Here is a 26,412-nt window from a genome sequence, read left to right as displayed (position 1 = left end):
CACGGTCAGGCGATAGCCCACACTGTGTGGTCAGTAGATAAGAGCCGCTGCTCCTCGAAGGCCGGGCTAGCTGCCTCGTTAGTGCTGGGTCAGTGAACTGCCGTCCAGATTTCTAAATGGCCACTCAAAGAAAGAACAGAACTGTATTTGTGTGAGCGTGTGTGTGTGTGTGTGACTGGTGTTCCTGCAAAAACAAAGGTCCTAACAAGAACCGCAAGGGTTCTTGAGCTTGACCCTATGGGAGAACCCTTTTTGGATGTTGCTAAAACCTTTTGTAAAGGTTCCATGTGACACCATTTCAGAGAATTTCACTTGGAACCCAATATAAAGGGTTGTACGGAGAACCATCTGTGAAAGGTTTTTTTTCCCAGAACCCCCTATGAGAGGTTCTGCAGAGAGCCCTTCTGTGGGTTCTATCCAGACTCTTTCCACCTTCTAGGGGTGCTAACAAGAACCCACAGAAGGGGGTTCTACCAAGAACCCTTTTATAATCCAATGCCTTCATCTAGAATATACCAAGAACTCTCAAGCTTGTCCCCATAGCAGAACCCTTTTTAGTACAAAGGTATAAAGGTTCCACTTGAAACCCTTTCAGAGAGTTCCACCAAGTGAAAGGGTTAGACCTTGAACCGTTTGTGAAAGGTTTCAGCCAGATCGCCCTACGAGAGCTTCCACAGAGAACCCTTCTATGGTGGAATGGTTTCACCCAGAACCCTCTCTGGGCCCTTTTCCAACAACATGGAACCAGTCCTGTTCCAGTTCACCTAATCTTGAACCATTCTGAGCATTTACACCAAAAGTGATCTTGTTGGGACCCTGGAAAATTGGTTCCCATTTGGAACCAAAAAAGCAGATTTTCCTTTCCCTGACAGTGTCATACTCTGTTGATTACCATGGTTCCACTGAAAAAGGGTGGAAATTTGGGATGATTAACACCAAGGTTCCAAAGGTCTTGAACGTAACCAGTTAAAAAAACAGAGCTAATTTCTTCTGAGCTCCTTACCACCAGCATGGAACTGGCCCTGAGAGGTTTTACATAGAACCTATCTGGTTCTATGAAGACTCTTTCCACCCTTTAAGGTTGCTAATAAGGTTCTACTGAGAACCCTTTCATCTTAAAGCGGTTTTATCTAGAACCCACAGGGTTCTAACAAGAACCTTTTAATATTCCAGGAGTTTTATCTAGAACCCACCCAGGAGGTTCGACCAAGCACCCTTTAATATTCTAAGGGTTCCATTTAGAACCTACCCTTTTGGCTTTTCCAAAAAACCCCTTTATATTCCAAAGGCTTCATCTATAACCCACCTAAGGGGTACTACTGAGAACCCATTTATTTTATGGTACAGAGAACCCTTAATGAAAGAGTTCTTCAGGGATTTCAACAATCCTCACAAAACTACTTCTTCCAAAAAAGGTTCCTTAGATTAAAAGGGCTCTGTATGGAACCCTTAGTATCACCAAAAAATACTGACTGACATTTTCTTCTTCAAAAGAAAAAAAAAAAAGAAAAAAAAGCAAATGTTTTAATCTAAGGGGTTCAGAACCCATTCATATTCTAGAACCCACCCAGGGAATTCTGCAGAGAATTCTCTTATATTACAAGGGTTTTATCTAGATCACAGCCAGGAGGTTCTACTGAGAACCTTTTTATATTACAGTGCAAAGAGCCCTTAATTAAAAACAAAATCAGTTCTTCTGAAGAAAATGGTTTTGAGTGGAACCTCAGCCCTTCAGGAGGAACCCTTTTGGAACCCTTATTTGTAAGAGTGTGCTGTCTCTCTTGACTTTCTCACCAAAGGCTCCTGTTTGCTGTCGTCAACGTCCCTCAGTGTGTCCTCACAGCTGGGGGGGGGCGGGCGGGGGGGGGGTCGGGGGGGGTGTTTAATAGTCATGTTTGTATACCTGTGCTGCTGCTGACTGGAGATTAGAGTCGATCGGCTGAGTGTTTTTCACCTTCAGCTGTGGATGTGTACACACACACACACACACACACACACACACACACACACACACACACACACAAGCTCCAGGGGGGCTTTGTTGTAATATTGAAGCAGGTAAATATCAGCGGCATACAGTATTTAGTAGGCCTGAATAGAGGAGTCCTCACACTCTTCCAGCCCCTTGACCCTGTGCCTCTCTCTGTACACACACGCACGCACGCACGCACACACACACACACACACACACACACACACACACACACACACACACACACACACTTATCTCCAGCCACTGACCCCCACAACAGAGAGGCAGTGAGGTCTGTACTGAGCTGCTGCTGGATTGACTGGCAGTTCATGTGTCCACAGAGAGACGGAGCCAGTGAATGTGTACGTGTGTGTGTATATATATATATATATGTATGTGTGTGTGTGTGTGTGTGCTATATAGGCCCAGTCTGGCAGCAGAAAGCAGGATCTCCTGGGAGGGCCGGATGTTGGGTCAGGAAGAGAGGAAAACAAGAGCTGCGAGAGCGGAGGAAGAGAAGAGGGATATACATGGAAAACATGAATCTGTCTATATGTGTGTGCATGTGTACGTGAAAGGTAAAAAATGGATGCATCCTCCACCTCCTGCTGCATCAGGTATTTGTTTGGCATATGGGAATCTCTCTTGCAGCCACATACAAACATACAGCATATGTAAGTGGGTTGAATTTGCAGTAGATTTTGATTTATATATTCATCTTCATGCAGTGTGTATATATTTTTTTTTTGATATTATACATCAACATTTAATGGCAGCAGGAGGGCGGGATGGAGCCACCACATTTTTTCACCCCTGTTTGAATGCACCAGATCTGTCACTACACGGGGGGTAGAGAGAATGTCATGGAGGAGGTATGTCTTTCTTCATCGTATCCATCCACATAGTATTTTAATTGGGTTTTCTCTCCTCCGCAAGAAAAAAAAGAGAAGGAACAGAGGTGAGAGGAGGAATGAATCATGAAGGGGTGGGCGGGGGGGTGGGGGTAAAAACGTGCTGCTCTGGGTTTCCATCTTCACCTCCCCAGCTATGCCGGCCTGTCTCACCACTGTGGCCCTTGCAACCGACACACACATGCACCTCAGTTAGCTAGCCCTTGGTGCTATTGTGTTCGTATTGAGCCTTATTGAACAATGGTGCAGCTGACATTCCTTCTGTGCTGGATGAGACTGCCTCATAGAAACATAATAATAATGCTAAACCCAAACCGTCTCCTAGTGACTGTCAAACACTCCCTGAGCAGTGGACGAACTGATAGAGCCTGGGAAATGGGACAGAGAACGTCTGCAGACAGTGTGTGTGTGGATGGTATGTGTGTGTGTGTGTGTGTATAAATATGGGAGTGAACGTGCATGTGCGTGTGTGTGTGCGTGCGTTGTATGTTGATGGTTGATGTACAGGCCTGGAGGGCAAACGCTCTAGGCTTCTCTCGTTAAGAACCTGTCAGTCATCGGCAGAGAGGAACCAAAAGGAGTCCAAATCGCAACACTGAGCGCGTGTGTATGTGTGTGTACACGTGTTTGTGTGTGTATAAAATGCATTCAGCCACTTGGCTATTCCCAAAAACAAGTGAGGGTAGAGTGTGTGTGTGTGTGTGTGTGTGTGTGTGTGTGTGTGTGTGTGTGTGTGTGTGTGTGTGTGAAAAGGGGAACGGCTGTGGTGCAACGTGAAGCCACACTGCCCTCCAGTGGTTTAGAGTTGCTTCACCACCACAGACGACACAGACAGAGGCACAGTGTTGTGAAACTCTAAAGGTGGAAGCCGACTTTGTTGATTGAACACGATGCCTGCTAGTTTCGCTGTGGAGATTTAAGAATTAGAAATAATGTAAAATATTATTCTTCAGATAAACAAAAAGCTCCGGCTTCATGTAACTCGTACAGCCAGTGAAGAGAATACATAAAATTTGTTACAGTCTGCAGAGACTCTGTGCAGACAGGAAGGAGAAAGAGGAAGTGTAAAAGAAGTTGTTCTGACTCTAATCTTTAACACTTGTCAGTTCCCTTCTAATATATACTAGAAATTCTGGATGTGTCCATTTAAAAGTAGTTCAGCTACAAATCTTGTGTAGCAGAGATCAAAGACTATGTTACAGTGGCTGTTTTTTATGTACTTTCTATATTTTCACTGTTTAAGCATGACCAGTATTTTTCAAACTACACTTTGATGCTGCAGCTTGTTCATTTCAAGAGGCGTTTGTTGATGCATATTTTTTAATCAGCAAGATCTCTTCATATTTCTGTTTCTTTATATTTGTGTGGGTAAATGTGTAACAAACACACAGCACTTTGATGCAGTCATTTTCATCATCTGTGAACCAACTTAAAGGGGATAGTTTGGATTATTTGATGTGGAGTGTTCAACCCTCCTCCCAGTCCAAACCAGTCCAGCAGGTCACTTCAGTTCACCTCAGTTCCAACAACCTGACACAGACAAAATAAACTATACCATGTGTTTGCAGATGGATGAGTTGATTGACCAATGTCCTCTGGAGGGAAACATGTCCGGACAAGTCCAATAAAGCTGCTAGATGGAGCGTGTTAATGTTTCAGGTTGTAGTGGTTGACACTGACATAGGGGAGCAGACACGCCCCCAAAGTTTCAGAGCAAAGAAAACTGCTATTTTTTCTTTATTTTGAGACTTAATGTCATATACTTGACTTTATTTGATAGGCACAGCTGAAGATATGACAGGGGGTAGAGAAAATGACATGCAGCAAATGGGCCGCAGGTGGGAGTCAAACCAGCAGGTGCAGCAGAGGACTGAAGGCCTCAGTACATGGAGCGTATGTGCTACCAAGTGAGCTACACGGTGCTCCGTTGACACTTTTTAATCATTCAAATTTGTTTGGGCGGTTGATGTTATGGTGGTGCAACCGTAAGTATGACCAGTATTTTGTACACTGCACTTGGATGGTACCTCTTTTTAATTTCAAATGATCCATCCATCCATCCATTGTCCATAACTGCTTATCCTGACAGGTCGAGGCAGGGCTGGAGCTGACAATCCCAGCTGACAATGGGCGAGAGGTGGAGGACACCCTGGACAAGTCGCCAGTTCATCGCAGCAGATGGTGATTGTTGGATATTTTGTGAATCAGTAAGATGAGCTGGATATTCTGTGATACCAGCAGTAGTAATCATCTACCATTACATCACACCATCAGGTGCATGTTGCGGTGATCGAGATCTGAGGTTTCAGTCTCAAGACCAGTCTCAAGAAAACTTTTTGAATGTCTCGGTCTTATCTCAGAATCAACTGCACTTTCACTCAGCTTTGTCTCAGTCTCAGACAAAGTGGACTCGGGATTTTGTCCCAAGGTGTGATTTTATTTCAATAACTTGACTCATTTCTAATTTGCCATTTTTGTCACCGTGGCTGTCTGGGAGGAGATGCCAGCCAAAATCCTCTGTAATAAAATACAGCTACTCAAACCAAAGAGTTCATCTGCAAAACAGAGTCCAAAAGAAATCACACAGCAGTGTGTAAATTCTACGATGCAACACATACTGAGACAGCTGGGACCACGTCAAACTTTCATTGGCATGGAGAAAGGTGAGTTAAGTGTAGATGATGCTTGCAAAGCCAGCTGGCTAAATTCTGTTTTTGCTATATAAATAGAAGCTTTTTCTTATATGTACCTGCCAAGGACTTGAGAGTGAAACTTTGAAGGTCCAGTGTTCAGATTTGCCAGGATCTACTGTCTGAATATGGCAGAAATAGAATATCATATTTATAATTATGTTTTCATTAGTGTACAATCATCTTAAAATAAGTATTGAACATTGAACATTTTATGGGAGTTTCATAGCCACCGTACCTTCTCCTACACGCGTGGAAGGAAAGGGTGAAATGTGGTGTTTGCAATCTGCAAGCTCGCCACTAGATGCCATTAAGTTCTACACAATGGTCCTTTAAAGCTGAGGCAGGTGATTCTGGGGCATGATCATGATCGTTGAGTCTCATTTTCAGGTCGTCATGTGCAGACATTTTGTGTTCGAAGCTGTTTTTGACAGTGTGGTGGATTCTTGCAAATGTCATTAGGAGCCCTAGGAGGAGCCAGAGAAATCAGATTTGTCTGTCTCATGCAGGTCTTCCACTGTCAGTATATCAGTATATAGTGACATAGTGATGAATGACAAAAAGTTTTTTTTATCTATACAAGATATACACTGAACATTTAACCTTTAATTAATTTAACCTTTTTCAAGTTTACTCAAACTTTGTTGCACCATTGACTTGCCTTTTCTTTGAACCTTTTATTTCTTAATATTTGCTTATATTACATATATAGAATTCTTGTTAATGTTTTGCATATACTTGCGTCATGGCTGCCATCTTTATAATGCCCACATGCATTTTTAAACAGCATTTAAGGTGTTAAAAACAGAAGAGAGAACAACAGGCACATGTTGAAATGGGCGAACAGCAGAACAAAATATGTGAAAACCATAACCCACATACAAAGTGTAGGTGCAGCTTGCAACAAGTGGAAGAACACTGCATGCATCTGGGTGTAGCACAAGCAAAGGCATACACATGCATCGCTTGCAATCCATTTTTATCACACCTCCCTGTGGTCACAGCTGTGACTGCACAGAGGAACTAACAGCACAAACTTCAATTGATAGTCTGAGGCCTTCCTCATCTCCTCCACTGCCCTCACTGCGAGGAGATTTAGACGTTTACATTGATTAGATGAGGATACAAAAGGACATGAGAGGAGGGGACAGGAGGAGGGGAGAGGATATGAGAGGATACGAAAGGAGGTAATAGAGGAAGCGAGATAAAAACCTTTGAGCAACAGCTCAAGGTTGTAGAAATTTGAGAAGAAAAAAAAAAAGAAATTGGGGAAGCTGTGACACAGTTTCTCATTCAAACCACACCCCTTTTCTCAACCCCTACATAAAGATTCAGAGCTTAAAATAGAGGCCACAAGTACTTTTACTGTTAACACCAACAATTATATTAACTCTCATTACGCAGTTGCTGGAAATCAATGAAAATCATCTGCTAACCCTCACTCAGCTTACTATCTCTCTGTGACATTTACTTCAGCTGATTGATAATAGAATAAGTTTCAGTTGTACTTACAGAATAATACTTTTCAGTTCTTTATGCAATAGTTATAGCATCGGGAATGTACCTAATCTAAAGATAAATCAGTATTTCCCCCTGATTTCTTACCGAACAAAGGAAGTTCTGTTATGTGGGAGGAAAGACATTGTCTAGTTTCCCTTCACCTTGCAGCCTCACATGTTTTTTCTCTGATGGATGTGAAACAGGGAGCTGCTTCAGAACAGCTTGCTGAGCTTAGTCCGGGTTAGTTAAGGTTAAATAGAAAATAAGAATGTGAATACAATAATAATGTAGCAACAGTTTGACAGCTCAAAAACATGTCTTTATGTGTTTACCGTCACATTAAACCAGATATCCTTTATTATAGTTTTCGGACTGGAAATATTGCACAATGAATCACATGGGATATAACACACAGTTTGTGTACCAGTTACTAATCAGACAAACTTCAGAGGTGGATGTTTTCAACTCTGGGCAGAGCCACTGACTGTAGCTGTCGGTCTGAAAATTGAAGCCAGTGTGGAAAAAGCTGCATTATTTCTAAGTGCAGATCTGGTCCACCGGTTGCAATTTTAATTGACGGTACTTCTCACTTGATTTGTGACCTGGGTTAAAATTTTCCTGATGATTTGATCGTCTCAATCGCTAGTCTCATGTCTTCCTCAATACAGCATGATGGTCCTGTTTAGAATATGAAGACAATAGAGCAAGGTTTGCCTTGTGACTGACAAATCACTACTGCTACCATGGCAAATGCTCAATCAAGAGGCACAGCAATGTGTATTTACATTTAACTTGCCGTGAACTTGTTTTCTGGTGTTGTCCATGTTTTCGTTTTTGGAACTTTGACCCTTTCACAGTGTGTGTTTTCAGTTTGTGAAAGTCAATTAGAACATTTTGGTTCCTTAAAAATGTCTTGTTCAGTGTTTGGTTTTCCTAAAAGACACTCCATGGAAGTGGCTGTTCCTTTGTTCCTGTGAGTATGTTTTATTTACTGGGATTTTCTTGGCAGAATATGTCAGAAATTCGTTACCTCAGAATGAACTGTTTATATCTACGGAGGGAGCAGGTCCTCTTCCATGTGGCAAAGCAAAGTTGCACGGCCATGTTTCCACAGGAGCCCAGAACAGATAAACTAAACGCCGGCTCTAGAGGGGACCTTTCATGTTTTTTGCGAGTTTCATGGTCGTCATAGGTTCTCCCACATGCTCAGAAGGTGAGGGAGAGGTGAAGTGTTTGCAATCTGCAGGCTCGCCTACACATTGGTGCTTTACGTCTGAATTTGTTCTCCAAAACAAACTCATAGTAAGTCTTAGCTGACATGGACCTAATATATCAGTTTATTCAGGTGTAATAGGTAGCATGTTAGCAAACAGAAACACAGCAGTAGGAGCATTCTGAAACTAATCTAACTTGCCACCTGTCGACCCATAATTCACCTGTGCATTATCACTACTACGATCTGAACTCTGAACTCCCCTCGACCGCGTACCATTTGGTGCTGGGTCTCTAAAACCTCTGTCAGGCAGCAGATGCACACATGGCACGCTTTCTGCTACGATGCATGTTCACGTTCACACGAGACAACTGTCATCTGTGGTCGTCTGCAGCAACTTCAGTATGCAGGTCCATATTTATTGATAAAGAGGAAAACGAAACTGAATTATCATGAATATTTATGGAATAAACATCATGTCTTGGTTTTGTGTCTCCTCTATTCATAGACACACTCTCTCTTGTCTGTCCACATGTGTATACTTTCTGTTTCTATCTCTTGGTATAACTTCATCTTTCTTCCTCTGTCTGTCTCTCACAGTTTGGCAAACCAGTTAAATGATTTTAAGATCATTTAAGTCCCCTTCCACTCAAAAATGTGTTTGTTAAAGAACAATGTACGTGCAGGTCTCATGAAGGGGCAAAGCTTCTCCTTGCTCACATGAAATTTCAGCTTAAAATGAGTAGATATGAGCAGGATTTTGTGACATCACAACTAGCTTGGCAGCCAATCACGATCCAACAATCAGTTGACTCAAACATGATGTGGAAACTTGAACTTCTTGCACACAGAACAGTTTCAGTAAAGCAGAAGCCATCCAGCAGTAAAAAAAAAAAATTGCAGATTCACAGATTCTGGATTTTTCAGTGATTGAGACGGAAACAGCCCGTCCTCACCAGAAATCGTGTGTTGGTCATAAGTGCAAGCAGCTTATTGCGACTGATATGTCCGTTTATTGTTAGGCGGCGCCTCCTAGTGGATGCAGTGATATGATGGGAGGAATACAAAGATTTGAAAGAGGTGTGGTGGACGAACGGTTCACAGGAGTCTCACCCGGGCGACCAGAGCTTGAGTCCTGTGTCAAACAAAATGTAAACACACAGTTATTGAAAGTTTTGAGCGACTTGTGGACGAGACAGCTGTTGCACAAATGATGTCATTTTTATGATCACAAACAATAATCTTTTTCTAAAACTAACCTCTTACTTTTTGTACCTAAACCTAAAAAACTGCGACTGTTGTCGTAATTCATGTCGTTGCTGAGCTGACATCACATGTGTCATGTTGGATAGTTATTTTAACCTAAACCACGATCTCCTTGTTATTCTAACCAAGTATTTTCTACGTTTTACAACAAAAAACCATGTGTAATGTCACATGTCATGTAACCTATGTAACTGACTGAGACTGACGATGTGTCGGAAGAAAAGATACAACTTTATGACATTTTAAACACAGAAAACTTCTGCCACTAGGGGTCTCTCTCACATCGAAACAATAATAAGAGATAGAGTTTGATGACATCTGGTTTTGGATCATGCTGATGAAAATCTATCTGACGTGATTCAGGCAGAAATCAGGTTCATGGACGAGGTCATTTTAAAGTTTTATTTACGTTGTATTTTGTCACGTTCGCATTCATGCACATTTGTGCAAATAATTCTTTAACTTCTCATCTTCTATCTTCTTCTCTGGAAAAATAATCAGACAGAAATTGTGATCTAGAGAAGATTGTTTTATTGGCCTGAAAACATGTCTGGATGGGAACTTTAAAGCTTTTCATATTGTGTTGATTTCGGAGGCCCCTGTGGACAAAAGTGATAATGCTCCCTTGATGCCATAACCATAAAATATAAGGTCAAAAATAAAATGATCTAAATACAAATCCCTTCCTGCTTCTTTTTAACTGGATCATGTACTAGTTATTGTAACTTTGCGTGGAAAAAAGTAAACACAGGCTTGTTTCATCTGATTTCGCAGTGAATCTGACCTTTTTACAGGGTTGTAATAACTACTTAGAAATAGAAATAACTTCTTGCAGATGGTCTTGTTTGCTTATGGAGATAATGAGTATTAAAGTGAGACTGCTTCATAACCAGTAACATAATACATAACATTTATAACATTTATAACAATACATAACTGTATTCTAACATAAACGACCAAATGTGCGTCGGCTTGCAACAGAAGTTCAGCAACATAACTAAAGGTGACTTAAAAGCATTTGGGCAAAGTGAGGAAAAAATCGTTACATAACCACAGCTCTTCCTCTTTTCATGGAAGATTGCAGTCATTGTTGAATACTGTCAAAGCTGACTAATAATATGAGACAGAATGTAAATTAAAGCCACAAGTGTTGAAGTTAGACACCCATGCACAACACTAACCTGCATATCCATATATTAACACGCCATTGCATCACATTAGCACAGTGATTAAATGTAAATAGTTAATGTAAGATAAGAGGTTAAGTTATGGGAGGCTTGTGGGAGGAAATATTTTGAAACAAAATAGATTGATGGTAATGATAAAATGTGTCTCATGATGCAAAGAGACCAAAGAGTTCCTATGTAAGTGGATACTGCTGTCATGTTGAGCCTCAAGCTCATGCAGCATTTTAAGGGACCACAGTGTCTTTCTTTATTTATTTTCTAGCACAAGAACCACTAAGAACACACATTTGTGTTTTTTCAGTTAGAAGTTTGTTTGATTCTGTATCTTGTCTGTCTTCTTTTGTAAGTTTGCAGAATGACATACAGCTTCCAACTAATACCCACTTTCGATTTCTGAAGAAAAGCTCAGCATAATTTTAATTTAAGCTCGGTCCAAAAGTGTGACAGTGTTGCTGGGTGATACAGTGGTTGACAAATACTTCCCAATGTCTGAGTCACCTGTCCGGCCATGTGACTAATGTTTTCATTGTGTGGTTGGTTTGTGGACAGAGGAGAGACGCTCAACTGGGCAGTGTTTCATTCACTGTGTCAGCTGATGTTTGTTTTGGTTATAGTAAGAACAAATACCAAACTATACATTAATAAAGTTAAAACTGTATATAATGGAATAATAAAAAGAAAAACACAAGAAATGAAAGCAAACAAAAAGAAAACATGAACAAAGATATTTATAGTCAGTGTGTCACAGGATGATGACCAGTTTTTGTCGGTGGCACGTTTCTGTTCACTTCAGTTCCCTCCTGACAGTAAATCCACCATCACAGCTGTTCATGTCTCGCAGTTTCCTTATTGTCATAATATTTAAAGGACAGGTGTGTAGGATTTAGTGGCATCTAGTGGTGAGGTTGTAGATTGTAACTGACTGAATAACGCTCGCCTCACCCTCCCCTTCCAATTGTGTATGAGAAACTATGGTGGTGTAAAATGTGAAAAGGCCCTATCTAGAACATGGCAGGCGTGATTCATGGGAGAGGACAAGCGCCCTCTGTAGTTATAAATGACTCATTCTAAAGTAACGAAAACACAACAACTCTTATTTTCAGGTGACACAAATGAAAACATTCTTATGAATATCATATCACACACTGCACCTTAAGGTTGGGCTTACAAAGCCAGGTCATGGTTTGAACATAGGCTTACATAGACATACATCGATAATGTTTTAAATGAGCCACAAACCGCTGTCTTCTGTGAGATTAAATTATGTTAAAGTACATAAAATAATATGTATGCACTTATATAATCAACATGTGTTCCACTTGAGTACATAGTAATTAGGACTGAAGCAAGCCACCTGTTAAATACTAACAGCAAAAGCGGTGATAAATCCGAATGTGTTGGAACAACCAGCGAGACATTTTGCAAATCCATGCTCGTCCACGCCAGCAAAGCTGAGAACCAAAGCCAACCCGTTACCCGCAATTATCTTAAAGTCAAATCTGCACCCGCCCAGGACCGTTAACATAAGCCCTGCGACCCGACACTCACCTGTGATTAAACACACATACAGTTGCTCACTTGTGTTCACAGCTGGCGCAGCTCCTGCAGCTGTTGATGTGTTTCCATAGTGACAATGAGCCTAGCTTGTGGCCATCAAATACTTTTTTTTAACTATTTACAAGCAGCAAAGGTGCTGACCACATTGCTTTCAATCTTTGAGTGAACCGAAATCCCCCCAGTCTTCCAGCTTGGCCTTCGACGATGTATTGTGCACAGTTTGGTTTCTCTACAGGCTATTTTTATCTGTATGTCAACAGTTTTCACCAGCAGCTAACCGTCATCGCTGAGAGATCAAACAGTGATGTCCCATTGTTCAGTAGGATGTGGGGTCAAAAGTTGTATCACAGGCTTTTAAAATAAAATCCTGCTTGCTGAGTATGATTGATATTAGTGGATATAAATGTTAAAATACAACACAGTCATTTTAATTTCTGTTTTCTTCAAGAAAAAAAACATGTTATTGCATTGTATGTGATACATTATTGTTCTCACCTGCTGCCCGCCTGCGATTAGCTCATTTTCACTCATGCTCACACCTGTGAATTTATATGAATATATTTTTTACCTGTTACACAATGATTTTGTGGGTCATGTATACTTACAAATTAATTGATTAGGTTACAAACTGGCTCCTCAGCTGTGTCACGCCTCCTGTCCTCACCTGAACCCGGAGCCGCTGTAACCTTAAATTACCCCTGTACCTCCCAGTTGTCAGACTGGCCTCCGTCGGTCTTGGAGGCCGTGTCCCAGTTTAAAAAGGTCGCTAACTGAGTAGCAGTGCAAGGGTGACATCACTGTTCACAAGAGAAAAGCTGATTTCCAGCGACTAATAGATAAATGAAAAATGTGGCTGATTAAGACTCTTCACAGCTCTTATAGTAATTTGTGCAGAATGAGTACCTCAAAATACATTTAAAACTAAGCTGATGATGTTTTTGCATATGATTGTATTCTCTCACAACATGCAGTCACATAGAAGCAGCAGCCACTGGGGTAATTATGCTGCCATTTATTCCCCCATTTCTAAAAATACAGTCCCTTATCTTTACAATAAACAATAAATAACCTAACACTGCATTCTCTCTGCATTAATGGAAATGTGCTCGCTGTTCTGTTGTTGGTTAAAATGTCTGTGCGGTTCTTAGGGTCCATACGTTTTCACAGTGAGGCAGCATATTGGTAGCACTGATCTATATGTATTACAATGATTTCAGCCCTGGCAGCTTTGCGTGCCTTGTGTGCATCGAAGCTCTCACACACATCAAACAAAAACACACAGTTTCATTTGGATTGCATTAACTCAACGCTGCTTGCTTAAGAGCCACTTCCTGATTACAAGAATCTATACTCTCAGAAGTGGAAATAGCCAAATACCATGTGTTTCACTGGTCTAAGAGGAAATCCATATTTAGATCTTCATACTAAATATGTCAGCTCTTTGTCGGAAACACAGTATGTTCCTGTTGGGTTTCAGGTTCTAACTTATTTCCACTTTAATGTGTTCTGACTTAGAAAGAAAGCAAATGTTTAATGTCTTCAGAATAAACAGAAATATTCAGAGGTTTGATGATATCTGAGTTCTCATCTTTATTTTCAACACTACACTTAGAAACAAAGGAGCTCACTAGAACCATAAAGAGTTCTTCAGTTGTCCCTCTAGGAGAACCCTTTTTGGTAGAACTGTTTCATAAAGGTTCCACTTGACACCATTTCAGAGAGTTCTACCTAGAACACAACAGGTTATACCTAGAACTCTCTATGAAAGGTTCCACCCAGAGCCCGCTATGAGAGGTTCTACAGAGAACCCTTCTCTGGTCTAATGGTTTCCACCCAGAACCCCCTCTCTCTCTTCTAAGGGTGCCACCAAGAGTCCACCCAGAATCTTTTTTATATTCCATGGGTTTTAGCAAGAACACACAAAGGGGGTTCTACTGAGAACATTTTTTATATTTCAAAGGTTTTATATAGAACCCACTGTGGGGGTTCTGCAGAGAACCTTCTTATATTTCAAAGGTGAGGGGGTTTGATGGAGAAACTTTTTATATTCCAAGGGTTTTATCTAGAGCACACGTTGGGTTCTACGGAGAACCTTTTTATAGTTGAAGGACACACTGAAGTGGTTCTACAGAGGGACCTTTTATATTCCAAGGTTTTCATCTAGAGCCCAAGCGGGGGGTTCTACTGAGAACCCTTTTATATTTAAGGTACAAAAAACCCTTGACGAACCTTTGATGAGAGTGTTCTTCAAGGATTTCAACGCTCCTTGAAGAACTCTTTCTTCTAGAAAGGGTTTTTAATGGTCAAGTTAATCAAAGATCCCTTGGCAAACACTTTCTTCAAACAAGGGTTCTTCAGAAGCAAATGGTTCTGGGTATCTCTTCAGGAAGAACCCTTTTGGAACCCTTATTTCTAAGAGTGTATGTACAGAGGTTCATATCGGCCTCACTGTGTCATATAGATGTAGAGTTTCTAACTGGGTGTCCACAGTTTTAACTGTCCACAGTTAAAAATGGCTCTGCTTCGTTGCATGTATTATTTTCATATAAGTGCAAGAAAAAGCTGAGTGTTTCATCCAGATTCACATCAGCTCACCGCCCAGTGTGTGAGTCTCACTCCCCAGAGAGTTTCTCTACTCCTCTCCTTCCTCTTTTATCCCCTATTTTCTTGTGTATGTAAACAGAAGTAAAGCATTTTTTGGGCTGCGAGGCAGAGCACGATGATCAAACACCACGCACGATCAATGACTTTGAAGAGATCTAACATCCCTTATAAATGTATTTCACACAGAAGGAACAGCAAGAAATGAAGAAATTCACTTCTGGAGCCAATGGCCACATGTTTTCTCCCTTTAGACTGAGAAAAAACGAAGAAGAAAAAAACTGAGAACAAAGTTGAAGAAAGAAAAGGCTGCATCATTTTTTTTTCTCTTTCACACTGCAGCTCCTCGTGCGTTTTTGATTACATGGCCGAGCAACTGTGGGCCTGGGAGGAGTCAGTCAGAGAGAAGAGGAGTCTGAGAAGGAGCGTTAGATTATGTCTCTTGATGATCTGGTTTCAGACATAGAAGATAATAACCTGGGAGTTTCAATGTGTGTTAATATCATCATTTTCTTTTTTTTTTCTATCTACTGATTTCAAGTTAAATTGTGAATTTGAAAGCAGCCAAAAAAAAAAAAAAAAGATGAGAAACCTCAGATATTCGATGCCCTCCACTGCCTTCGTGAGATTTTTGAGTTTTGGATCAAACTCCTGAGTTTTAAGACAAACGAAACAAAATTTTTCCAATCAAGGTCAAGGGTCAAGGTGATAACGCGACACACAAGGGCAACATTATCAACAACAACAGCGACAACAACAACGACAAATAAAAAACACTTAACGAGTTCAAGGGAGTACAAATTTGCAAGAATGCCAAAGTGTAGGTGTGCAGAAATGATTGTAGTCGAAGTGCTGGCCGCTGCTGAGCGTATCAGTAGCACCTGGAATGAAAGAAGCGTGGAAACTTTTTGTGATCGGAGCAGGTGTCCTGAAACAGCGTCCCGAGGCCAGTCCTCCGAAGTACCTGCCTCTTATAAAAGATCTTGATCTGACTCCTCCTGAGATTTTACCGGTAGTTTTCCTGAGACCCTTCGAATCGATTCTTACCGGACAGATTAAGGTTTCAAACCAAGCAATGACACGGAAATGAAACTTCTGTGAAAGAGCGTCAGTAGAAACATTAAATGAGCTAATTTTTCTCAAGAAATAAACTCTTCAGTAGTATTACGTCCTCTGTCGTTGGTGTTTCTGGTTTGTTTTCACTTTCATGTGATTTTAATCTCTCTGCTCACAAAGGTCACTGCTTTTTCTCCTCTATTACCACGTGTTCAATTTTGTGTTAATGGAAGGATGTAAAACCTCCATCAAACAACCAGTGCAACGAGGACGTGAAGAACATCGAGCTGGAAAAAATAAGATTTACAAAGAGATTTATAAAACCTGAGACCCAATAAGCTAAAAAAAAAAAAAAAACACTGTCAACAGTTTACCTGGTTTGGAACTGTGAGTTCTGAACTGTCCTCTCTGTGAACGTCCTGTTTTGTTTTTGTTTGGTCATTTGCTTTTGTATGTGTGTTTTTTTGTATATTTTTCATTTTAAGGTGATCTACTTGTTTTGGTTGTTGTTGTTGCTTTTATTTATTTAATTAGTTATTGTTACCTTTCATTATTCTTTATCTTTTCTGCACATATTTGTTACTTTAGATGGTAAATCTATGTCTCTGTCTACAAACAACATCAGTTTGGGATTAATGAGTCAGTTTATTATCAGGAACTTGTTCAACATCAACACCTTTTACGACTGTTGGCAGAGGGCTTTGTGGTGACTTCCTGAAATCAATGATCATGATTTATCTTTTAGACGTTTTTAGATCATCACATGACGCCACAAAATCACCCACAACCAGCCCATGATCCTCCCATACAAGAAAAACATTTGTTGAGAAACTTTACTTTTCTTCTTTACAAACTCGAATCTTTGAGTTTTATTCATTCATTGATTCATTCAGTCTTTATTTAAACTTGATATTGACACTGATTATCATACATATAAATAAAATAAATATACGGTAAATACAAAAATAATACAATCTGTGCAATTGTTTAAACCACTTAAGACTTCAGTGGAAATAGTTGGTGATTGAAAGTTTAAACTGACCAAAGAAGTGAGTTTAAGAGTTTGTTGTATGAACCTCAGTGCAACTGAAAACTTTAAATTACAAACCATATTTCACTTTCATGCCGATGAGTTTACTGAACAATTTTTGAAATGCATTTTGGGGCTTTCTATAACTCAAACATTCAAATTTAAGGGGAAAAAAGTAAATCATCTCAACAAAAAGTTTTTCTAAACTTAAGAGTTTGAGTTGGGCTCAAAACTCAAAAATCTACTGATAAAAGTTGCCTTGAAACTTTGACTTTTCTCAGCTATTTTGTTTTAACAATGTGTTGAAAAGCTTAATAAGATGACTGATAAAACAGAATCATTAAGAAAAGCTTCGCTGTAAAGCTACACTTCACTCTTCTTTCACTCGTCAGACCGTTTTCACACTTGAGCAAAAGCAAGTCAAGATTAGATGAGAGAAGACTTCCTGTTCTTGGTGGCGTTGCTGAAATGAAGCTTCCTGTCACCAAATGTTAAGGTAAAGGCAGCCTCTTTTGGTGTGACATCACTCCCACTTGCTCGACTTGAAACCAGAAGCGAGGTTTAGGGTTTAGGGTTTAGGGAAGAAGTCCAGGAAGCTGCGTCAACTGATAAGACAGAAAAACGTATGTAGCTTGTAATAAGACAGCGTTTTTAAACTTTTTATTATCTCAGAGTTAAGGGTCGGAAATACAGCTTCGATTTTGCCGTGTGAATTTCTGCCTGTTCATCCCCAGTATAGGACTAAACCATAGCAGCCTATGGTGTGTGGCCGTACACACCCTAACTCCTGGATATGGCAGGTCTCTTTGGTCTGAAGATCCTGCTGCTCTGGGCTGGAATCATCGCTTTGGTCAATTGTAAGTAACCAACTATATCTTCTTAATGAAGGGACTGTGGAGAAGACAGAGGCAGTAAAAGTACACAGACTTTTTACTCAAGAAGAAGAATAGATACCGACTCTGGTAAAAGTAGAAGTGAAAAAGTCCAGGCTCTGAAATGTTCTCAAAGTACAAAAGTAAAAAGTGTCCCTCTGAAGGACACGTCTATCTGCTGTTTCCATGCCAAGCTAACTGAACCTCACCTTTTCTCTGCCCTCGAGTCTCCCTTTCTGTCTGATTTGTCTTTCATGCTGTTTTTGTCTTATTACATCTGTTGTACATGACATGCATGGATGGATACACCAAAGAATTGTATTTTCTGTACGTTATTGTGCCATACATCCAGGCTGAAGTCAGTCTTGATGTTGGGAAGGTGCTGCACAATGACACTAAAGATAAAGATAAAATTAAAAAGATAAAAATAATAAATCCCCTTGAATGCACTGAAACTAAAGAAGAGAGTACAGATATTTGTGTTAAAGTGTAGGGGATAGAAGTAAAAAGTTGGCAGAAAAATAAATAATAATAAATTAAGTAAATTACAGATACTGTACTTCAGCAGAGTAACAAAATATTTGTACCTTGTTACTTCTCACTTCTGGGAAAGTAAAGGGTGTTTTATGAAGTTGTTTTCTGGTGTCTGTCATATGACAGTCTTCTACACTCTTTGAAATAAAGGTGCTAACGAGAACCAAAAAGAGTTCTTTGGCTTGTCCCCACTGGAGAACTCTTTCTGGTTCCTGGTAGAAACAGTTACTGAGTTTCCACTCGGTTCCCCTTCAGAGAGCTCTACCTAGAAGCCAGCATGAAGGGTTATACCTAGAACCATCTGTGAAAGGTTTCACCTAGAGCCTCCTGCCAGAGGTTTGAAAGGAGAACACTTCTATGGTGTAACGGTTCCACCCAGAGTCCTCTCTGGGCCCTTTTCCACCAACAGAGAACCATCCCCGTTCTAGTTCAAGAACCTAATTTTGAACCATTGTAATCATTTCCACCAAAAAATGAGCTGGTTCAGAACCTGAAAAGTTGGTTCCAAGCTGGAACCAAAACCTAGCAGGTTTTCCTTGGGAACCAAAGTGGGCATGTTACACTCAGTTGATGACATCTTCGATTACAACGGTTCCACTCAAAACTGCTGGAAATTAGGACTGGTTCACTAGATGGCACCAAGGTTCCAAGGGTCTTGAATGGAACCAGTAAAAAAAAAAAATGGTGGAAAGGGCCTTCTGAGCCTTTTCCCTCCAACATGGAACTGGTTCAGTTCAAGAACCTAATTTTGAACTATTCTGAGCATTTCTTCCAAAAGTAAACTGGTTCAGAACCTGAAGAATTGGTTCCAAAGTGGGTGTGTCTCATTTTATAGGTTGCTGTACGTTCTACAACCTGATAACATCATTGATTACATTGGTTCCACTCGAAGCTGGTGGAAACACAGGCTGGTTCACTTGAATGGTTCTTGAATGGAAGCGGTTCAAGAGCTAATTCGGTGGAAAAGTGCCTTGTGGAGGTTCTATCCGGAACCTTTAAACAAGAACCCACCAGAGAGGTTCTACCAAGAACCTTTTTATATTGCAAGGGTTTCACCTAGAACCCATCAAGGGAGTTCTACAAACTCTTTTATTTTCCAAGGCTTTTATCTTGAACTAACCCAGGAGGTTGAAATGGATTTCAACAATCCTCGAAGAACTCTTTCATCCAAAAAGGGTTCTTTGGATGAAAATGGTGTTACAAAGAACCCTTGACTAAATGCTTCTGAGTAGAACCTCAGCCCTTCAGACAGAACCCTTTTCGAACCCTTATTTCTAGGAGTGTAGGAGAAAGAAATCTTTAAATGATGCAAAACATGACTGATAGCCAACTGTGAGCCACGATGTCTCTTATTTTAAACTCCTAACTTAAGTGTTTTTGAAGTCGAAGCAGCATATGGTTGTTAAGTATGTGATGGTGTTTATGAGAAAAGGTGAAAGACTTTCCACGCCTGAGATAGAGACGTGAATCTGTCAGCATGCTTGACAAATAGATGATATTTTTTTTTTTTTTGAAAGCTGGAAAACATCAGCACCACCACACAAAAAAAATGTAACCATTTAAAGTAAAAACTGTGGGCAGAAATGACAAGCTACAGTACATCATGTCTTTGAGTTGTACCTGCGTTTGTGCTACTTCACGTTTTCTTAAACTTTCCGAGCGCGAGAACACAAGACAGTAGAGCGCACGCTTGTGATGTGAGCAGCTAAAAAAGTGACAGGTTTGTGAGCCCCTTTGGCAAAAGAATAAACAGTTATGTTCAATCAAAGGCTGCTGTTAATAAGAAGACTCTCTTTAAAACGTGTTCTTTCATTCGCTACAAAGCTGTGGGAATTTTTGCAATCATGTTTCTGTTCTGCTTTGACATTGTGCGTATGATGGTGTAAGTTGTGTGTGTCTTTGCATGTGTGTGCATGTGCATGAGTGCTTGTGTGTGTGTGTATGTGTGTGTGTGTGTGTGTGTGTGTGTGTGGGTGGGTGGGGGGCGGGGGGGGTTGTGTCTGTCAGAGATGAGAGCATTTTTGGGGTGTGTCCCTGCAAGCTCTTCACTTCAACCCTAGTGGCTGTATGTGTTTATGATACACATCTGAGTGTGTGTATGTGCGGTTGCACGCGTGTGTGTGTATGTGTGGTTGTGTGTGTGTATGCATGTGTGTGAAGTCAGACCCACCTTACTGCCTCTTGCATCACTCAGAGTTCTGCTACTGTTCAGCACATCAAATGATTTCAGCTATTTTCAGCCGAGACGTCTGAACACACTGAGCTGAAATAAACCCTTCACTCTATTTATTTCACTGCGTTGTCTTTAATGTCAGCAGGGTCAGTGTTTGTCATTTGTTACATACGTACATACAGTATTTCTCAGTTAGTGCAGGAGGTGAGTCATAATGGCAGACCGCATCAACAGACGTTTCTTATTTATGTACGTCTTTACTTTTCCACTGTTCGAATATCGTTTTTCATACTTAAAACACTTTTATCAACATTTACCACCATGTGCACAAGATATGAGTTTAAAAAAGTCTAACTTTTATGTAATCAAAATTCTGAAGGTCAACGACAACGCTGCAGGTTTAAACACATGATGGAGTATCACAAAACATGGTAATGCAATACTCAAGTGTGTCGATATTTTTTTTTACACACCCATCTATAAACACATAAAATATGATGCATTGTCATGCAGTACATTAAACCACTTAACAGTCGGGATGTAAAGATACCAAAACTTCATGGTTTGATAAAACCTCAGTGTCCTTCGTTAAATAATAAATCTGACATGGACAGAATTTCTTGTTTGTATATAATTTGTTTTGCTTTTGACTTAAACTGCCTCTGCTTTTCTTCTTTTGTAAAATAAAAGCAGCCAGTCGTGACCTAAAGATGTGCAAAACAACTGAATTCAGTCAGCAGCTGCCATTTTATAAAATTATGATAAAATAAAGTAATTAACCATGTAATATCATGGTAGATATCGTCACAGTCCCATACGGTATTAAAACATTTTTATTGTGATATTTGACATATTGTTATACATGACAGTATATAAAAATACCCAGAATCAACTCAAACAACCACAACATTAAACCGATGTTTAAATGTTAGTGTGCCAGTAATAATTATGCATTATTTTGTGTAAAAATATCCGACAATACTCATTTTGCCTGAAAGGTTATGTCCAATTTTATACTTAAAAGGAATATTACACATAATACTTCTACTTGAAGGCAAACTATGCAGGATTTTTCCCCAGCTCTTATAAACATAACTGCTCTCTGTCATCAGCAGAAGTGTGCTGCAGTGCCTGTCTCTGCAGAGACCCCACCCTTCACCTCTACAGTCTTGTTTTCTTATTATTTTGCTGTGCTTGGGACGCTTCACCAAACCAAAACATATATCTGTCTGCGGCTTTTGTGAACAGAAACTGACAAATCCTACTTATTCTACTTTTAACTACAGTTTTGAAGTCAAGATTTGTAGTTATAATGGAGTATTTTTGCAGTGAGTGTGTTTGCTACTTTACCCAGTGCTGGAAATAAAAGTATACCACAGTGTGAAAAAAAAAATACTAATATTATACACTCAAAATCCAACTCAGTTACACTTTATCATCAGCTAAATGTACGCAAAGTATCAAAAGTTCTATTAAAAGGTAGTGAAAAATTGAGGCCCTTAAGAGAGAACATATTTACTGAAACAGTGAATATTAATCATGTCGAGCATTTGCATCACAAATGTCTTATTCAATACTCGATTCTGATTGGTCAACTACTGTATCTAAGGTCTGTTATTTCTGAAAAGCAGACTGTTCTTAGTAACAGGACGTTCAATTGATACAGTTCTGATCATAGTTAAACGTAACAGAGGCAACACATAATTCTAAAATAATCAATAATTTCTGTCAAATTATTAAAGTTTATTTTGGTAGGTAGATTTGCATCAGAGTCCTGCGTCACCCTGTCATCTTGGAATAATGACACACTCACTGTACATTATCCCTCATACTGAGCAGCAGAAAGGTTACTTAACGCACAGTCAGATCAACCGGAAAGGCCAAAACTCATGTGAGCAGCGGTTTCATTTAATTAAACCAGCTGCATGAGAGCAGCCAAACCCCATTAAGATGCAGATTTCCAAGCTTTCTTTAGCTGCAGCAGTGTGTAGAGTCGTTTGATCGAGAAGCTGACCACTTCCGTGTTCCATTCTGAGCTGTCTTCATTTCCTGGCAGAGCCGAGCAGAGCGGCGCGCAGGCAGACCGAGACAGAGCAAAAGTAAATGACTTGAGAATTCATGAAAAAAAAAGGGGAAGTGCAGGGTGCAAAATGAAGAACTGAGGTCAGAAATGTTAAGAATACTGCACGATTAGAGATTAGAGTCTTGGGTAGGAGGGGATTAGTCAGAAAGCAGAAGATCTGCTCTGCGGTGAATGCAAAATATGAGGCGAAAGAAGAGGTAGATTAAAAAAAACTGATGGTTAACAGAGAAAAGTGACACATGACAGACAGAATAGACATGGTATCAGTTTCTTTACTAAATGTCAGGCAAGTGAATGGATGCAGGGGCGGGTACCTGCTGCCACTAAACTGCTGTCAACTTTGCACAGTTGTATATTTTCTCAGGTCGCCCTTCCTCTGCCTCTTTCTTCCTCTTCTTCTGCTTCTTTCTCTGTCCCACTTGGACAAAAAGCTTGTGATCTCAAATAGACTCAGTGTATCTTTTGAATTTAGATTTTTCTTTCAAAAACTATATTTAAAAAAAACTATTAAAAAAACTATACACACACACACACACAAAAAACAAACTACTCCAAGGAACTTTCATATTGGGTTGATTTTGGAGGCCCTGGTGGACAAAAGCGGTAAATATAAATGTCCACTTGCTTCTTTTTAACTGGCTAACATGCAACTCACTGTAACCTTCCCTGTGAAAATGTTAACACAAACTTGTTTCATTTGATTTGAGGACAGTCTGACCTGATGGCAGCCATTAAGAACAACTAGACATAGTCAGTCTCCTCACTGATGACTCACTCACTGACGCATCAGTAATAAATTTAGACTGTTTCGTAACCATTGTAGTAGCTTTAAAACACAAAGAATATTTTAAAAAATCGAATGGTTAGATTTTTTTTTAATGTTTTTGATTTGATGAGGAAGAGGTTAGTCTTTTATATTCGGATTTACAAGACAGGAAGCAACAAATGTGCCAGTGTTGCTTTGGTTCGGGTGTTTTTATTTTACCTTTATTTAAACAGATAAACCAACTGAGAGCCAATTCTCATTTACAATGATGATCTGACCAAGTGGCGGCCACAGGAAACAAGTCAGTACAGCACAATAAAATACAGATACATCTAGAACCAGAAAACAGTCTCAGACAAAATCTAAACATCACAATACATAAAACAAAAACTCTGATATGATTTTAAACACGGGAAAACAAGGCCCTTCTGCTTTTTTCCTTTCTGTTTCCAACTGATTTTATTTTTTGTTGCTATAGAATAGAAAATGAAAATAAAACCAGATTTTAATTTTGTATTTTAATTCTGTTATTGTATTTTAAGATGAAAATCAAATAAACACTCTTTGTCTGAAAGGAAAATCCAAGGACCAAAAATACACTAACAGGAACAGTCAGTGAATATCACACCCTCATTTCACCCTGAAAAAAAACAGAGAACTGCTTCAATTAGTGGCTCACAAACGGATTAAGTTAGATGAACACAGTTGCTTTCAAATTAAAAGTTTGAATTAATGCAACTTAGGAAAAGTCGTGTTTTTGTACTAACTTTAGTTTGTTATTTTAGTTTGTTAAATATAATAAGTACAATTTCTAATTTTGTGTGACTTACCATCAGCTGACCAACTTACCAAAACACAGTTTAACCAATTTAGGTTAATAAAATAATACATTATTTGATCATAACACATTGCATTAGACTTACTTTCCCTCTGGATCACCAAGAGAAAACTGCGGGTTAACTGCAGGGGGGAAATCCAGAAATCCAGAAAAGACGCGCAACATGTGAAGAATTCGAGTTACACACTTTACTGAAATAAAAATAGTGAGTTAAGGGAACAGGATGTCAGTTCAAGGTGTTATAATTCACAAAAGTAGAAAAAACTGAATGAAACAAATACTGATAAACACTTTTTTTTTTTACAGTGCAGCAGGTTTAACTGCTCCTTTAAAAACAACTTAAAAACAGCAGAAAAGGGTTTTTTTTTATTATTATTATTATCATTATTACAGCTTAAGCTTAAAAAAACAGAAAAACAAAACACCATTGTAATATTTTGTTTTTCTCTTTATTTTTTCTTTTTCCTGTCTGGTTTTTGTTTCCTCCCATTTTTTGCATGTGTCTACGTGTGTATCTGTGTGTAGGTATGTGTATGTCATGTATACTTTTTTTTGTTGTTGTTGATTTTGTTGTTGCCTGGTTGTTGTCCAATAGTCTTGTATATCACTGTTTTGTTTCCCTTCGCCCTCAATGTATAATGATAAAATACTATAAAATAAATAAATAAATAAATTACAATGGTGTGGTTATTAAAAAAATAAAGTTGTGATAAAATTAGGCCCGGGGTGAAGTTTTCTCATCAGAACTATTCATACACCACATTTTTTAACCTCTCATACCTTTCACTGAAACAATTCAAATCAGTCACCACAGAGTATAACACGGTAAAATGTCAGTGCAGAGAGCGTGCATCTCGATGTGCTCGATGTAGTGAAACACACCAAACCACATCCTGACACTCATTGTTTTACTGCCCCCCATCACCTCATTACTCATTTCTCATTGCTATTATTATAAAGAACAAATAGACAAAACAGTTAAGACGTGTTTACAGCCTTTTTATGTTACATGTCAACCTGGTAAAACTAATGTAATATCAGAAAAGAGAGTGTAGAAAGCAGAAAACAATGCATTTATAAAGTCATAAGTGAATTCTGGTTTATGTTGAGAGCACACAGCACAGAATAAATATTATTTTAGACACTGTCATTTCTCCTGTGTAAGAATGATGATTTAAGAGAGAAAGTAAATTGTGAAAGAACATTCGTGCTTCAATATGAGCGATGTTGATGTGTCCAAACTGAAACTCATTTTGTAAGTATACGGGGAGTTTCTAGCTTTCAGCGCGAAGCAGGAAATAGCGGTTTGCTGCCTGTAATAGCAAGTGTGGCTCTTTGCCACATTGTCATAGCAACCAGGTTGTACAGCGCCGCCTCACACTGAACTTCAGATGAAAATAATCACTTTTTCCTCTTTTTGACCTGATAATGGTTTGGCCCTGCAGGAGTTTTATTAGTCAGATGGAAGTAGATGTTTTAATAAAACTTAGTATAGAGGGGAAAAAAACTTTAAGAACTATTGTTTGTTGATGTTTTGTGTTTGATTCCATATTTGCTGTGTACTGTACTGTTTTATGACAAAAAACTGCAATAATGCGATAACACATTTGTTTTTCTTTTTTGGAATTCCAGGTCAAGGTGAAAATGGTGAGTAGAAATACACAAAATACCTGAAATACAAAATGTCACTATAACACCCCCAGCTATGCTATACCTTGATCATTACCTACAATTCAGCCTCCTACTACCTCACGCTGTCTTTAGACCTTCTCTGACTGATCACAGCAGCACAAAATTGAATGAAATGAGTGCTCTTTAAAGGACAGAAGTGTATTTTATCACCTGTATTAAAGGGATAGTTTGGATTATTTGAATTTGGGTCGTATGAGGAACTTCTTGATAGTCATACATGGCTGTCAGGAGTGCCAGTGTATGACGCTAAGTGATGTACTGCTGTTGACGGGGTCTGCAGCAGAATATATTTTACACACCTAAAAAAAGGTCCATCTATATATAAGTTTAAGTGTGCGTTATATTTAGAATATTTTCATCACTTAACCTTGACATCCACCGGTCTCGCTCACTCACTTCTGAGAGGTAAAACACAAAGGAGTCTGGTTGGGTGCAAAAATATTGTAAATATAGTGTACACTTCATTTAATT

At 39.4% G+C, this 26,412-nt stretch overlaps 1 long non-coding RNA gene across 1 annotated transcript; it reads left to right on the top strand.

Annotated features, from left to right (window-relative positions):
• Positions 1–17,451: 17,451 nt before the first annotated feature.
• On the top strand, positions 17,452–26,034 carry LOC146324435 (uncharacterized). The gene is made up of 3 exons (XR_014771233.1): positions 17,452–17,606; positions 17,718–17,840; positions 25,882–26,034. It is a non-coding gene; the product is annotated as an uncharacterized LOC146324435 (long non-coding RNA).
• Positions 26,035–26,412: the final 378 nt, after the last annotated feature.

Source organism: Lutjanus erythropterus, chromosome 7 (genome assembly GCF_056507025.1).
Source record: "Lutjanus erythropterus isolate fLutEry1 chromosome 7, fLutEry1.hap2, whole genome shotgun sequence".
Classification (NCBI taxonomy): domain Eukaryota; kingdom Metazoa; phylum Chordata; class Actinopteri; order Lutjaniformes; family Lutjanidae; genus Lutjanus; species Lutjanus erythropterus.
This window is presented reverse-complemented; position numbering and strand designations above follow the sequence as displayed.